The 14,261-nt window shown below is 48.5% G+C and overlaps 1 protein-coding gene across 4 annotated transcripts in view; it reads left to right on the forward strand.

Moving 5' to 3' along the window:
* TMEM45A (transmembrane protein 45A) overlaps nt 1-14,261 on the forward strand; it is a 38,496-nt gene that overhangs the window by 3,554 nt on the left and 20,681 nt on the right. Inside the window, exon 1 of one of the 4 annotated variants that reach the window (XM_079974140.1) lies at nt 12,171-12,529. The exons of 2 other annotated variants lie outside the window; for them this stretch is intronic. The gene's annotated coding sequence lies outside the window, so the exon portion shown is untranslated. Of the gene's footprint in view, nt 1-12,170; nt 12,530-14,261 lie in introns of those variants that run through there. One more of the 4 variants, XM_079974138.1, reaches the window with a different exon arrangement.

The raw sequence follows: 14,261 nt of genomic DNA on the forward strand, positions 1-14,261 counted from the left end.
AAAAGAATTGGTACAGAATTTAATTAAGTCAGAAATCCTTGCACAAATTATATCCGACCACAATCCGGTAACTATTGAGCTAAAAGCAAAAGACGCTAGAACAGGCAGATGGAGAATGAATGAAGCTTTATTTAACGATCAGAGGATAATAGCCAAGGCCAAGGAAACAATCGGAGAATATTTCAATTGGAATTTAAATCAGGAAACAGCTATAGAGACGGTATGGGATGCAGGAAAGGCAGTCATGAGGGGATTTCTGATCCAGAAAAATAGTCATCTAAGAAAAGAAAAAGGGAAAAAGAAAGAGCAGATTTTAACACAGATTATGGAGAATGAAAGAAAACTGATAATCAATCCCGGCGATGAAGCCGCTAAAAATAATATAAAGATATTACAAGCCAAATTCTCTATGGTAACTAATGAGGAGATTGAATGGAAAATAAAAATGATGAAACAGAAAAATTTCGAATCAGCTAATAAGATCGGGAAATATCTAGTGTGGCAAATAAGAGAAAGGAGGAAACAAAACACGATATCCAAGATAAAAGACGGAGACAAGATAATAGAGGACCCAAAAGAAATAAAAAAGGTATTCCAGAAATATTACAAAGACTTATATAAAAGAGGGAAAGAAACAGATAGTGAAATAGAGGGTTTTTTTTACAAGAACACCACCTGCAACAAATAGCAGAGGAAGAAAAAGAGTCATTAGATCAGCTGATAACACAAGAAGAAATTCAAAGGGCAATAAAAAGGATGAAGATTGGAAAGGCGCCAGGACCAGATGGCCTACCGGCCAAATACTATAAAGTACTAAGTGAACAAGTATCACCAATTCTATGTGAAGTAATGAATAACATTTTAAAAGAAGGAAGGATACCGAACACCTGGAAGGAAGCCTATATTACATTAATTCCTAAAAAGGATGTAGATGCCTCAGACGTGAAGAACTACAGACCAATCTCGTTATTGAACAACGATTACAAGTTATTTGCAGACGTATTGGCAGAAAGATTAAAAAAAGTATTAAATAATAGAATTCATAGAGATCAAACAGGCTTCCTTCCGGGGAGACAACTGAGGGAGAATGTTAGGAACGTGATAGACATTATCGAATATTTAGATACTAGAATAGATATACAGGCGGCGCTGATATTTATAGATGCCGAAAAGGCATTTGATAATGTCTCTTGGGACTTTCTGAAGAAAAGTTTGAAAATGATGGGGATAGGAGAAAAATTCAGAAAAGCTATTGAGGCTATTTATTGGGAACAGAAGGCAAAACTTGTAATAAATAATTCAACATCAGAAGCCTTCAATATATTTAAAGGAACTAGACAAGGATGCCCACTGTCTCCTTTATTATTTATAACAATATTAGAAATATTTAATAAGAGACTAAGGGAATCAAAAGAGGTTAAAGGAGTTAAGATTGGATTAAAGGAATATAAAAATCAAAGCTTTTGCTGACGACATTGTATTAACATTAGAAGACCCAAAACAAAGTGTACAAGAAGCCCTGCAAAACCTTGAAGAATTTGGTGCTGTGTCAGGGTTCAAGGTAAATAAGAACAAAACCAAAATGTTAGTCAAAAATTTAACAAAGGATGAGATGACAGAATTAGAACAAAGGGCGGGAATTATGATAGCTAAGAAGGTGAAATATCTTGGGGTGTGGATCACGACAAAAAATATCAACCTATATAAGGACAACTATGAGGTCACCTGGAGGAAGATTAAGAAAGATTTGGAAATCTGGGAGAGAATGAAACTATCCTTTCTAGGAAGGATAGCGGTAGTTAAAATGAATGTTCTGCCCAGAATGTTGTTCTTATTTCAAACAATTCCTGTACTTAGAGGTCTGAGTCGATGTAAAGAATGGCAGAGAGCTCTCGCAAGATATATCTGGCAAGGGAAAAGACCCTGAATAAAAATGAAAATATTGGTGGATAAAAAAGAAAGAGGGGGCTTCTCCCTGCCGGACTTGAGTCTTTACTACGAGGCGGCATGTTTGGTATGGCTAAAGGATTGGATAAAACTGGAAAACACAGATTTATTGGATTTGGAGGGCTTTGACAACAGGTTCGGGTGGCACTCGTACCTGTGGTATGGAAAAGCCAAGATACACAGGGGTTTCTCAAACCACATCTTTAGGGGACCTATATTTCAAGTATGGGAGAGGAACAAAAATCTTCTGGAAAGAAAGACCCCATGGTGGATTTCACCAATAGAGGTACTGGCTATTAAGAAAACCAATATGGAAGAAAAGAATGCCACATATAAAGAACTTAGAATTAAAACAGAACAAGGTGTCAAACTTAGACCCTATGAGGAGGTTAAAAACCAATTTACTAGCTGGTTGCAATACCACCAGGTGAATGGTTTATTAAATGAAGATAAAAAGAAAATAGGATTTGAAGATAAAAAATCTAGATTTAATGAAGAAGTGGTAGAGGGTGAGAGTAAAGTTCTATCTAAGATCTATAATATATTATTGGACTGGTACACAAAAGACGAGGAGGTGAAGGAGGTAATGATAAAGTGGGCGATGGATATCGGTCACAATATCGAGTTTGAAAGATGGTTGGAACTATGGAATAACAACATAAAGTTTACGGCTTGTACGGCATTGAGGGAAAATATCTGGAAAATGACTTATAGGTGGTATCATACGCCGGCAAAACTGGCAAAAATGTATAGATTAAAGAATAAAAGTTGCTGGAAGTGTGGAGAAGCAGAAGGCGACCTCTACCACATGTGGTGGTCTTGTAACAAAGTGAAAGCTTTTTGGGAATTAATTTATAACGAACTTAAAAAAATCTTTAAATACACTTTTCCCAAAAAACCTGAAGCCTTCTTGCTGGCAATGCCAGGTAAAGAAATCCAAAAAGAGGACAAAATGCTATTCCTCTATGCCACCACAGCCGCAAGAACTATGTTGGCGCAAAACTGGAAAACGGAAATTATACCTAGCATAAGTGACTGGAAGGTTAAAATGGTAAATTATGCTGAACTTGCTAGATTAACAGACAGAATACGAGATCATGATGAACAGAAATTTCAAAAAAATTGGAGTAAATATTGGAAATATATTGGAAACGAATTGTAGAAAGCACTGGCGGTTTTTGGATTAATACTTACAGAGAAAAACTAATATTTAAGATTAAAAAGAAAATACGTGATCGTGGAATTTATTTGATACTTACCAAAAGGGTGGAAGGGAGTCCAGGGCTCTTAAATAGAGCCCAAATATAGAGAATTTTATGTTGGTGTTTTAGTTTTTGTTTGTGTTTTGTATAAACGGGGAGAGAATATAATGTATTATGTAAATTATTTAGAATTAATATGTTTATTAATAAGTGTATTTTGTATTTTTTTCTTGATGTGTGTAATTGTATATCTTGAATAAAAATGTATTAAAAAAAAAAGAAAGTCAGCTGAGACTCTGCTGTCTTTTAAGATATTTTATTTGAACACAACCTGAGCATAGGATGGAAGGGCTCACAGCATTAACGCCCTCATAGATCTTGCTTCCCCTTGTGTCAGGGACTCAGCGGGAGCGCAGGGAGGAGAAGAGATGGAGAGCGAGGGGGAGCAATCCGAGGGCAGCGTAGGAGAATATGACAGCAGTTCGAGAGATTCCATGAGCCTCTCCAGCGAATCGGAAGATTCACAGAAGGGGGCGCCGATGGGCAGGGCAAGGGGCGAGCCAAGGGGGACACCCCAGAAGCAAGGGGCCAGCGGGGACTCCCAGAGCAGCAGTTGGAAATCAGGAACAGCTTCCCCACCAGAGCGCAGTGGGGGGGAGGAGTTCCAGGTGTCAGAGCCCACATATGCACCACCAGCGAGAGAAGAGGAGTCAGGGTTGACCACGCCTCCATCGGAGAGCGAGTTAACGGTCAAGAGGAAAGTTGCAGGCTGGGCGCGCGCGCCAAGTTCAAAGGTACAGGCGAGCGGCACAGAAGGTAGCCCGGATAGGGAACCAGGTCCTAAAGCCCACCGGAAGGAGGGACAAGAATCGTCAGGGTCAGCGTCAGAGGAGTCCAGGAAAGATGAGACCCTAGCGGGCAGGAGGGCCCAGAGGAGAAAGGAACTTAGGAAGAGGTGGAGCAAGGCAAGGGTCTTAAACTGGTGTGGAAGGGGAGGAGACTCAGACGGGACTTCGCCGATCTAAGGTCGAGACGTAGAGCTGCACGCTGCGGCTTTAAAATGGAAACTGAATCTCAATAAAGACTTTTGTACATAACTACAGCCTAGCGTTGGTCCTCTGTGAGCTGGGACCTGGAGGCAGCTCTGACAGTAAGTCCCGTCTCAAATTTCAAAGAACCTCGCAACGTGAGAGGACGCAGCGAGGGGCGAAGATTGGTGCTTCGCGAGCTCACAAAAGCAGCACAAGATGACTACAGAAGAACGACTGGCAGCTTTGCAAGATGCCGTGGTACAACTCAACGCAGAAATACGAGCGGCAAGGAGGAGAGAAGAGGAATCAGATGCTGTCTGCAAGGATCTGCAAAACAGGTTGGAAATGTTGACTAAACAGGGGCCACCGGGAGCCAAATCAGAAGGGATCGGGCTCGGGAAGAGAGGGGGGAGCCTGGTGTCGCATTTCGATGGGAGTCTGCAGCAATATCCTAACTTCAGAGCAGACGTAGTTTTTGCGCTAAAGTTGCTGGAGAAGGACTTTAGAGATGAGCAGGAGAAAGTAGGCTTCATACTAACGCATCTCCATGGAGAAGCTAAAGCGTGGTTGCGCAATCTGTGGAGAGATAATGATCCAGCCCTCCAAAACGCAAAAGCCTTCATTAAGGCAATGGACGATTGTTTTTTATCGGAGATAGATGTGGATGTCGCTAGAAAAGAGATTCACGGTCTGAAACAAGGCAGAGCCACTGTAAGGCAATATCATTCCCGCTTTTTTGCATTGGTCAACGCGCTGGGATGGGAAAAAGACTCAGCGTCCGTCAGGGACCTGTTCTGGGAGGGGCTCAACGGGGCTGTGAAAGACGAAATCGCAAGGGGGGAGAGACCGAGGAGCACTCAAGAGGTGGTCCAGAAGGCGCTGACGATTGGTGTGCGGCTAGAAGAACGTCCCTGGAGCAAAGATGAAGGGCGTTGGGGACGCACGCCAGCAAGGGCACCTCCTTTCTTCCCCAGAGACTCAGCGCGCGCTCAATCCACGCCTCCACTGGGAGGGGGAGAGGAGCCGATGGAGATAGGTGGTGCCAAGGCTCAGTCAGCGACCAGAGCCCTCACACCAGGAGCAGCCAAGGTGAAGCCTCCTAGAGGGAACAGGAAGTGTTACATCTGCGAAAGTGCTCAGCATATGGCAAAAGAGTGCCCCCAGAGGCTCCACAAGCACAATGCAGCCTCAGCAAAAGTAACAGAAGCAGCTCAGCAGAGGGAACCGCAGCAGGGAAACGACGAAGTCTGGCTGGAAGCAGAGCCGCTGGGGCCCAGCCAGACGAATCAGTGAAGCAGTCCCCAGGAATCTTACAGCCCACAGACCCCCTCCCGCCCAAACCAGTGGTGCAGCTCACCGCAACACTCCAGCTTCCCAATGGGCTCACCATGGAAGTGCCTATTACCATTGACTCTGGTAGCAATGCAGACTTTATAGGAGTGGATTTCATCAAGCAACATAGCATAGCGCTCCTGCCTGCCGCGATGCCCCTGAAAGTAGTGACAGTCGATGGAAGAGAATTGCTGGGGGGACAGGTGGTACAGCAAACGCCGCCAATGGTGATGCGCATTGGAAATCACCGCGAAGTCATCAGCTTCAACGTCACCCACCTGTCAGACACGCCCATAGTGTTGGGCATGAGCTGGTTGGACAGGCACAGCCCGGCATTGGCATGGTACCAGCGTAAATTGACCTTCTGCTCCTCCTACTGCGCAGAACATTGCATCATGACTAACCAGGAGGACGAGGGGCAAGAGGATGACCCACAGCTACAACTGGGCATGCTGCAAGCGGTACCCGACAAGTACAAGGCGTTTTTGGAGGTCTTCTGCGAGAAGGAAGCGGACAAGCTGCCTCCCCACAGACCCTACGACTGCAAGATTGACCTCCTGCCGGGGGCAACGCTGCCGACCGGAAAACTGTACTCCATGTCTGAAGATGAACTGCAAGAGCTCAGGGAGTTCATAGATCACAATTTGAAGCGGGGCTTCATCCGAGAATCCAAAGCAGTGGGGGGCAGTCCTGTGTTCTTTGTGAAGAAAAAAGACACGCCCCAAAAGAGGCTGGTAGTTGATTTCAGAATTTTAAACTCGAAAACCAAGCCCACGGCTTTCCCGATGCCCAAGATCGACGACTTGCTCGCGACGGTGAGGAAGGGACGCATCTTCACCAAGCTGGATCTACGCGGGGCGTACAATCTTATACGCATGCGGGAGGGCGACGAGTGGAAGACGGCCATGTTCACGCCCTTGGGCACCTATGAGTATAGGGTTATGCCTTTCGGTTTACAAAATGGCTCCCACTGCTTCCAAGCCTTCATGCATCACGTGTTAGCGGGGCTCCTCTACAAGAAGTGCGTCTGCTTCCTGGACGACATTCTGATCTTCTCGGAATCGCAGGAGGCTCATGAGAGAGATGTCAAGGAAGTCCTGCAAAGACTACGGGAGCACAGGCTTTACGCCAAACTGGAGAAATGCCAGTTCGACATGACGGAGGTGGATTTCCTGGGCTACAAGCTGTCCGACAAGGGAATCGCCATGGACAGCGCCAAGGTACGATCAGTACTGGACTGGAAGAGCCCGCGCAATCGGAAGGAGGTCCAGAGGTTTGTCGGCTTTGCTAACTTTTATCGCAAGTTCATCAAGGGTTTTGCTATGCAGACGGCGGCCATCACGGACACCCTCAGCTCCAAGAAGAAGAAGTTCATCTGGACGGAGCAGGCGGAGCAGTCTTTTCAGAAACTCAAACGTCTTTTCGCTTCCGAGGAACAACTGCTGCATGTGAACCCCAGCAAACCCATGAGGGTGGAGACGGATGCCTCCGACAGAGCCGTGGGGGCAGTCCTGTTGCAGCAAGACCCGCAAGGGGATTGGAGGCCGTGTGCTTTCTACTCCAGGAAACTCAGCAAGTCGGAGCAGAACTACACCATCTGGGACAGAGAGTTGCTGGCCATTCATGCAGCATTCAAGGCGTGGCGGCACTTCCTCATCGGAGCCAAACACACGGTGCAAGTTCGCACGGACCATAAGAACCTGGAGTACTGGCACACGGCGCGGTTCCTGAACCAGAGACACATCCGCTGGGCGGAGTTCTTTGCGGATTTTGACTTCAGGATAGAATATATCCCCGGAGACAACAACATCATGGCTGATGCGCTATCCAGGAAGCCGCAGTATCTGGAGGAAGCAGCACCGGTAGCGGCCAAACACATTTTCGCACCCAAGGCGTGGGCATGCGCTTCAGCCACCGTAGACCTGGAAGCGATACGACGCGAGCTGCGAACAGATTCCTTCGCGCGATCCAAGATGGAGGAGGTGCGCAGCGGCACGGCGAAGGACGACGAGTTCCAGATACGCGACGGACTGCTCCTCCGCAAGGGGGCCATCTACGTACCGGGAGATGAACTCCACGCGACAGTACTGCAACAGCTACACGACGCACCCAGCGCCGGACATTTCGGCAAGGAAAAGACGGTGGAATTAGTAGCCAGAGACTTTTGGTGGCCCAAGATGCGGGGAGAAGTCGCGGATTACGTCACGAGGTGCGACACATGCCAAAGGGCCAAACCAGTACACAGACCGCCGGCGGGACTGTTAGAACCGCTACAGACCCCGTCCGAACCGTGGGAGAGGGTGGCCTTGGACTTTGTCACTGACCTGCCCAGCTCGAGGGGCAAAACAGCAGTACTCGTGGTAGTCGACATGTTCACCAAGATGGCGCACTTCATTCCTTGCGCGAAGGTGGCCACAGCGGAACAGACAGCCAAGCTGTTCATAGACCACGTGTTCAAGGTGCACGGCCTGCCACGGTCTATCCTGTCCGACCGGGGGCGCCAGTTCATCTAGAGTTTCTGGCGGAAGCTGATGGGAATCCTGAACGTCAAGGTCAACCTAGCGTCGGCAAGACACCCGCAGACCAACGGACAAGCGGAGAGGGTCAACGCCATCATGCAGCAGTACCTGAGATGCTACGCTAACCAGCAGCCCTCGACCTGGGTGGACTACCTGCCCCTGGCCGAGTTTGCCTACAACAACACACAACACGTGTCCACGGGGGTGACACCGTTTTTCGCCAACAACGGGCGACATCCCAGGACCTTCCCGGGCTTAGAGAAAGAGGGGGAGGGGGAGCCACAGGGAGCAGAGGCATTGGCAGAGGAGTTACAGGAGGTCCATGAACAGCTCCGTAGACAGTTAGACCTAGCAAAACACGCATACAAGGTGCAAGCAGACAAACACAGAAGAGTGGGGGAGGACATACGGGTAGGGGACTGGGTCTGGTTAGCGGCCCAGGCAGTGCCGGCCAGATCCTTAGCTAAGAAGAAGCTAGGACACAAGCAGCTGGGCCCTTACCTAGTCGAGGCACAGATCAACCCAGTGGCTTTCCGTTTGACACTACCGGAGGGTTCCAGAATGCACCCGGTCTTTCATAGATCGGTGCTAACGCCCTACAAGGCACCTCACAGGTTTCAGGAGCCAGGGACGGCTCCCAGTCCGCTTAGTGACGCACCCAGGACAGGGGGGTCGCCGAGGGCGGGGCCACTCAACGAGGTGACGGAGATTTTGGACTCGAGATGGGGGGAAGAGGGGGTCGAATATCTCATCGCAAGGGAAGGTGCCCCGGCCAGCGCCAATAGCTGGGTGCCGTACTATGCGGTGGAGGAGCACTACCTCAAAGACGAGTTCCACGCACTCTTCCCACACAGGCCCATGCCGGAGGATTATTTTGACGAATATCTTTTCACCCCCACACTCTCAGCCAGTACGTTTCAGGGGTTCTCCTCGGCTGAGAAGACGGTTCCAGAGACTACCTCGCCGGAGGGGTCGGTCTCAGACTTGGGTGCGGAACGCTCTTATTGGTGGGACACTGAACCCGAGGAGGAGTGGCGCAGGGGACTGCTCAGAGGGCCCTGGCACGCAGACTCCCCAGAGGAAATGGGGGAACAAGGGGGCATGGACGGGTTGGGGGAGGACCCTGGGTTCGAGCACACCGGCAACGAGATGGAAGCGGAGGAGAGCGACGTCGATGTACTCGTCACGGACTGGCAGCATGCCAGGGGGAAAGACCGGTATCCGGCATGCACCCCCACAACATTGGAGCACCCGGAACCCACGCCAGAAGAGAGGGAGGGGGGAAGGGGGGGCTTCGAGGGGGGGATGGATGTCAGGGGCTCAGCGGGAGCGCAGGGAGGAGAAGAGATGGAGAGCGAGGGGGAGCAATCCGAGGGCAGCGTAGGAGAATATGACAGCAGTTCGAGAGATTCCATGAGCCTCTCCAGCGAATCGGAAGATTCACAGAAGGGGGCGCCGATGGGCAGGGCAAGGGGCGAGCCAAGGGGGACACCCCAGAAGCAAGGGGCCAGCGGGGACTCCCAGAGCAGCAGTTGGAAATCAGGAACAGCTTCCCCACCAGAGCGCAGTGGGGGGGAGGAGTTCCAGGTGTCAGAGCCCACATATGCACCACCAGCGAGAGAAGAGGAGTCAGGGTTGACCACGCCTCCATCGGAGAGCGAGTTAATGGTCAAGAGGAAAGTTGCAGGCTGGGCGCGCGCGCCAAGTTCAAAGGTACAGGCGAGCGGCACAGAAGGTAGCCCGGATAGGGAACCAGGTCCTAAAGCCCGCCGGAAGGAGGGGCAAGAATCGTCAGGGTCAGCGTCAGAGGAGTCCAGGAAAGATGAGACCCTAGCGGGCAGGAGGGCCCAGAGGAGAAAGGAACTTAGGAAGAGGTGGAGCAAGGCGAGGGTCTTAAACTGGTGTGGAAGGGGAGGAGACTCAGACGGGACTTCGCCGATCTAAGGTCGAGACATAGAGCTGCACGCTGCGGCTTTAAAATGGAAACTGAATCTCAATAAAGACTTTTGTACATAACTACAGCCTAGCGTTGGTCCTCTGTGAGCTGGGACCTGGAGGCAGCTCTGACACCTTGCTTTCAGGGAAGCCCCAAAGTCCAGCAAAAATCAAACACGTCTCTCTCTCTCTTCTGCTTTATCTTCTTTCCAGCTCACTGACCACAACTTGGCTATCCTTCTACATACCAGCCAGATGAGATGGGTGGGGAAAGCCCTCACCCATTTGGTACACAGAACCAAAGCCATTTCCTTGAAAAAGGAACTGGTTTGGCAAGCTTGGTTTTATATACCTCTATGCCCAGAGATGACAGAACCCAAGAATCGAAAGGAACCAGAGTATCACCCAGACTGACCCCACAAGCTTGTGTGCGTACGTGCACACACACATATATACATATATATGAAGGAACCCAACTGCTTTCTTGCTTTATTGTCATCCAGCACCCACCCACCCACTCACTCACTCACTCTAAGCAGTCCCCTGTTTGAAAAGGGCAAACTCTGAAGGCTCCTCCAAGACACAAATAACACATTTTGTTCCAGGGACCCATTTGGGAGGAGCCATAGCTCAGCGGTAGAGCATCTGCTGTGCATGTAGAACGTCCCAAGTTCAACCTCCAGCATATGCAGGTGGGACTGGGAAATACCCCCTTTCTGAAACTCTGGCAGGCTGCTGCCAGTCTGTGTAGACAATGCTAAGCTAGACAGACTGTTGGTAGTACAAGGCAGCATCCTATGTTCCTTCTATTTCCAATTTCCAGGAATGAACCACCTATGCACAAGAGGGAGGTATTGGCACACTTGGTAAAACCATAAGGTCGGACTAGATGCTGTACCTTCCAACTCTAGAATTTTGTGATCGCTATGCCAGCGCTGCTGACTTTTCCTGCTCCCTACCCCCACCAATGTGTGAAATCTTAACATTGTAAAATGCCAAACATTTGTTTGCCTACCATTTGTAGCACACTGATGTTTATCAGATGGCACAGAGATATATGGCTTTCCTGGTTTTCTGTTCCCCGTTTTGCTTTTCTATTGTTTCTCTTTAAAAACTACTCTTTTACAAAAAAGAAGAGGAGGAGGAGGAGGAGGAGGAGGAGGAGGAGGAGGAGGAAGAAGAAGAAGAAGTAGTGTGAGGCTGTACTGCAAACAATAGGCTTACCAGCTGCAATAGGAGAGTCAAGCATACCAATTTCACAAAGAAGCACATCATTGCTTACTTCAACTCGCCTGTGGAAACGACTCCGAGGCCATGAAAGAAGGAAGGGCAACAACAGGAAGATTTAAAGGAACTATTGGAAACTCAAGGCAGTAGAGATATAAGATGATCAGAGCCCCACCGAACTTGAAGCATGGGAAGTCCCAACAAAAATTTATAATTTGGCAGAATATTTGGACTATATGATATGTATTTGTATAATTTGGAATATTTAATGTGATTTGATTGGATTGTTAAAATGGAAAATTTAATAAAAATTATTTTTGAAAAAAATTCTAATTACAACCAGAAAACAGAAGCCTCTGAGGATGATGGATTCAAGAAGAGAGAAGCGGTCACCCTTTCCCTGTGCTGGAGAATAAGGGCCAATTTTAATGGGGTCTTCTTCCTTTTGGGGCTGTCCAGCTCTGCAAAAACAAAAGCCTTTTAGTAATAACTGGAACCAAATACAGTAAAGGAATTGAATTTGCATCTATCAGGCCAGGGAAGTTTGCCAAACGATTGCTGCTTAAAGGGTTCTCCTGAAAAATCCAGAGGGCTGTGCTCTCTCTCTCTCTCAATTTCTTAAGACCAGCAGGAGTTCCTACAAAGGAAATAAATGGCTGTTCTTCTGGGACTCGCAAAAGTGCCCACAACGAGGGAGGAGGGAGAGAACATCTTCGCTTGACTCTTGGTAGGAGAGCATCCCTCGTTTTCTCCTCACAAGGCAGTAGTCCTCCGTGATTCCCAGTCGGGCCAGTGGGCGCCAGTTGTGCCCATCTCGCCTGTGGGACAGTCTCTCCCCTTCCCTGCCTTTGGCCACCTCCCCTCAGTGCCACATCACTGCAGCCCCTGAGGCACTGCTCCTCTTACCCCAGCAGAGGGCGGCTGCAGGGAGGCGGGGAACTCTCTCGCAGACGGACGCCTCCTCCAGCCTATCCGCAGGCGAGAGGGGGCAGAAGGGGCCAATGGGAAGCGGCTGGGGAGGCGGGCGCGGAGGAGAGAGGGAGAAGGCGCCGGCTTGATTGTCCCAGCGGCGCCGCTGGCCCGAAGAGGCGCATCTCTAGGCAGCGGGAGGAGGCGGGATGCGAGCGGGGAGGAGCCGCCGCGCGGATGCATCTTTCCCGGACGACGATCGCCTCCAGCCTTTGGTAGCTGCTGCTGAGGAGGGATGAGGTCACCCACACGTCCGCATCCTTGAAAGTCGCCGGAGCGCCGCGGGTTAAATGATTCTCAGAAGTTCCCAATTGGGACAATAAGGATCATTTTGCAAAAAAAGTTGCAAAGAAGCACAGCAAGTTCGGTAAGCCTTAGCCCTTGTAATTGCGTGGTTCTCCCTCCCCCGTTTCCACAGATTTGAGGGAGTGGATCTCTCCCGTCTGCTCCGGAGTGGATCTCTCCCGTCTGCTCCGGAGTGGATCTCTCCCGTCTGCTCGCTGCCCGATCCTGAGCACGTTCACGCCGCAAAAGTCTCCCTTCTTGAGTTTAGCGCTACTCGGGCAGTTCTGCGCTTACCTGGGAATAACTGGATTCCCATGGAGTTCTGAGTAGGAAAAGCATTTATATATGATTTGCAGCGACGTCGACGCACGTCTTTGGAAAAGTTTCTCGCTGGAAACTTTCCGCTCAAGCCTTTCTCACATTCTAGCGGGACGTTCTCCTGCGCATGTCCCGTCGGAATGAATGTTAAACGCCTTTCTCGCACCTTGGGCGCAGTTTGTTGGGGACCGTGCAGGAGAACTTCCCTCCGGCTGCTGTCTTTTTTTTCCTGTGGCTCCTGGAAAGTCCACTCCCTTCCCCGCTACACCGGAGTTTGCGGAATCAAGGGAGATATAGAATAGTTTTTTTCATATTTGCTGTTATTTGGCCTGCCTTTTATTCTTTATATATTGTGGGGCTTGGTGGGTACTCAAGTGTGCCTAAATAAATAGGGAAACTTGTTGAAGATTAACTAACGTGTTTTAGTTGCTCCCTTGCCTTCAAGACCAGTATGGGGTTTTTTTTTCCAACAACAACAACAAGGAATGTGATCTAACCATTTTTTTAATATATAAAAAACACATTTCATTATTCTGGTAGCACTGCAGATATTTTCAGCATGAGTCAAGTGTTGATGGCAACTGATCTATGTGTAAATACAATACAGCATGTCACAGCATATTAGATACAGGTCTATAGCTTGCTTGTTCCTTTATATGCTAGCCTGGGTTGTTATGACACACAGGAATGCTCCCAGTAATTGGAAACACCTTTTTCCGATTGAAAATATGACCCCAAAATATTATCGCGCCACAATAGGATATTTCAGCATAGTTGTTGTTTTCTGTTACAGTTATTAAATCTTAACCTATAAAGCATGCTTTCTATATCAAAGGCGATTCTGCAAACCAATGTTTCCCCTTATAAATTTCATAAAAGTAAGTCATGGACGTCAAGAAAAGCTGCTACAACTTAGTTCCCTAAGACAGAATCATCCCTGCCAAAGCCATGCTGCCCAATGTGATTCAGATATTCCAGGTGGTAGAGAAAATGGTGAACGAAGTAACATGAAAGATGGCTGTCTAACTCAATGGATTAATTAATGCAAGTACTAAGTAATGTAGACCTTCTGGGTCAAGTCCTTGTTATCTACACCAGCCCCTAAGGAATGCTGTTGCATATTTTACTGTGGTGAATAATAGAATTGTGGAAGGGATCTTTCAGTTCATCTGCTCCAGGTGTGGGCAGCTGCAAAATGGTGGCTTGGGGGCGTAGCCAGGATTTATGTTGTGGGTGCAGGATTTATGTTGGGGTGTGTGTGCAGAACCAAGCTAACTGCAGTGTGATTGTTCAGTTAGTTAAGTATTCTTATTTATTTATTTGAATGGGGTGGGCAGCTGCTTGGGGGTGACATGCAAAATCTACCCCAGAGTTTCTGCAGATCAGGGATTCTTAAAGCTTTTCAGCATGTGTGTAGGGGGCCATTTTGTTGTTGCCATTGTTAAACTAATGGGAATCCGAAACCCCTTGCCAATCTACTGAAAATTCCTGAGATA

The sequence above is a fragment of the Podarcis cretensis genome (assembly GCF_951804945.1).
Source record: "Podarcis cretensis genome assembly, chromosome: 4".
Taxonomy (NCBI): Eukaryota; Metazoa; Chordata; class Lepidosauria; order Squamata; family Lacertidae; genus Podarcis; species Podarcis cretensis.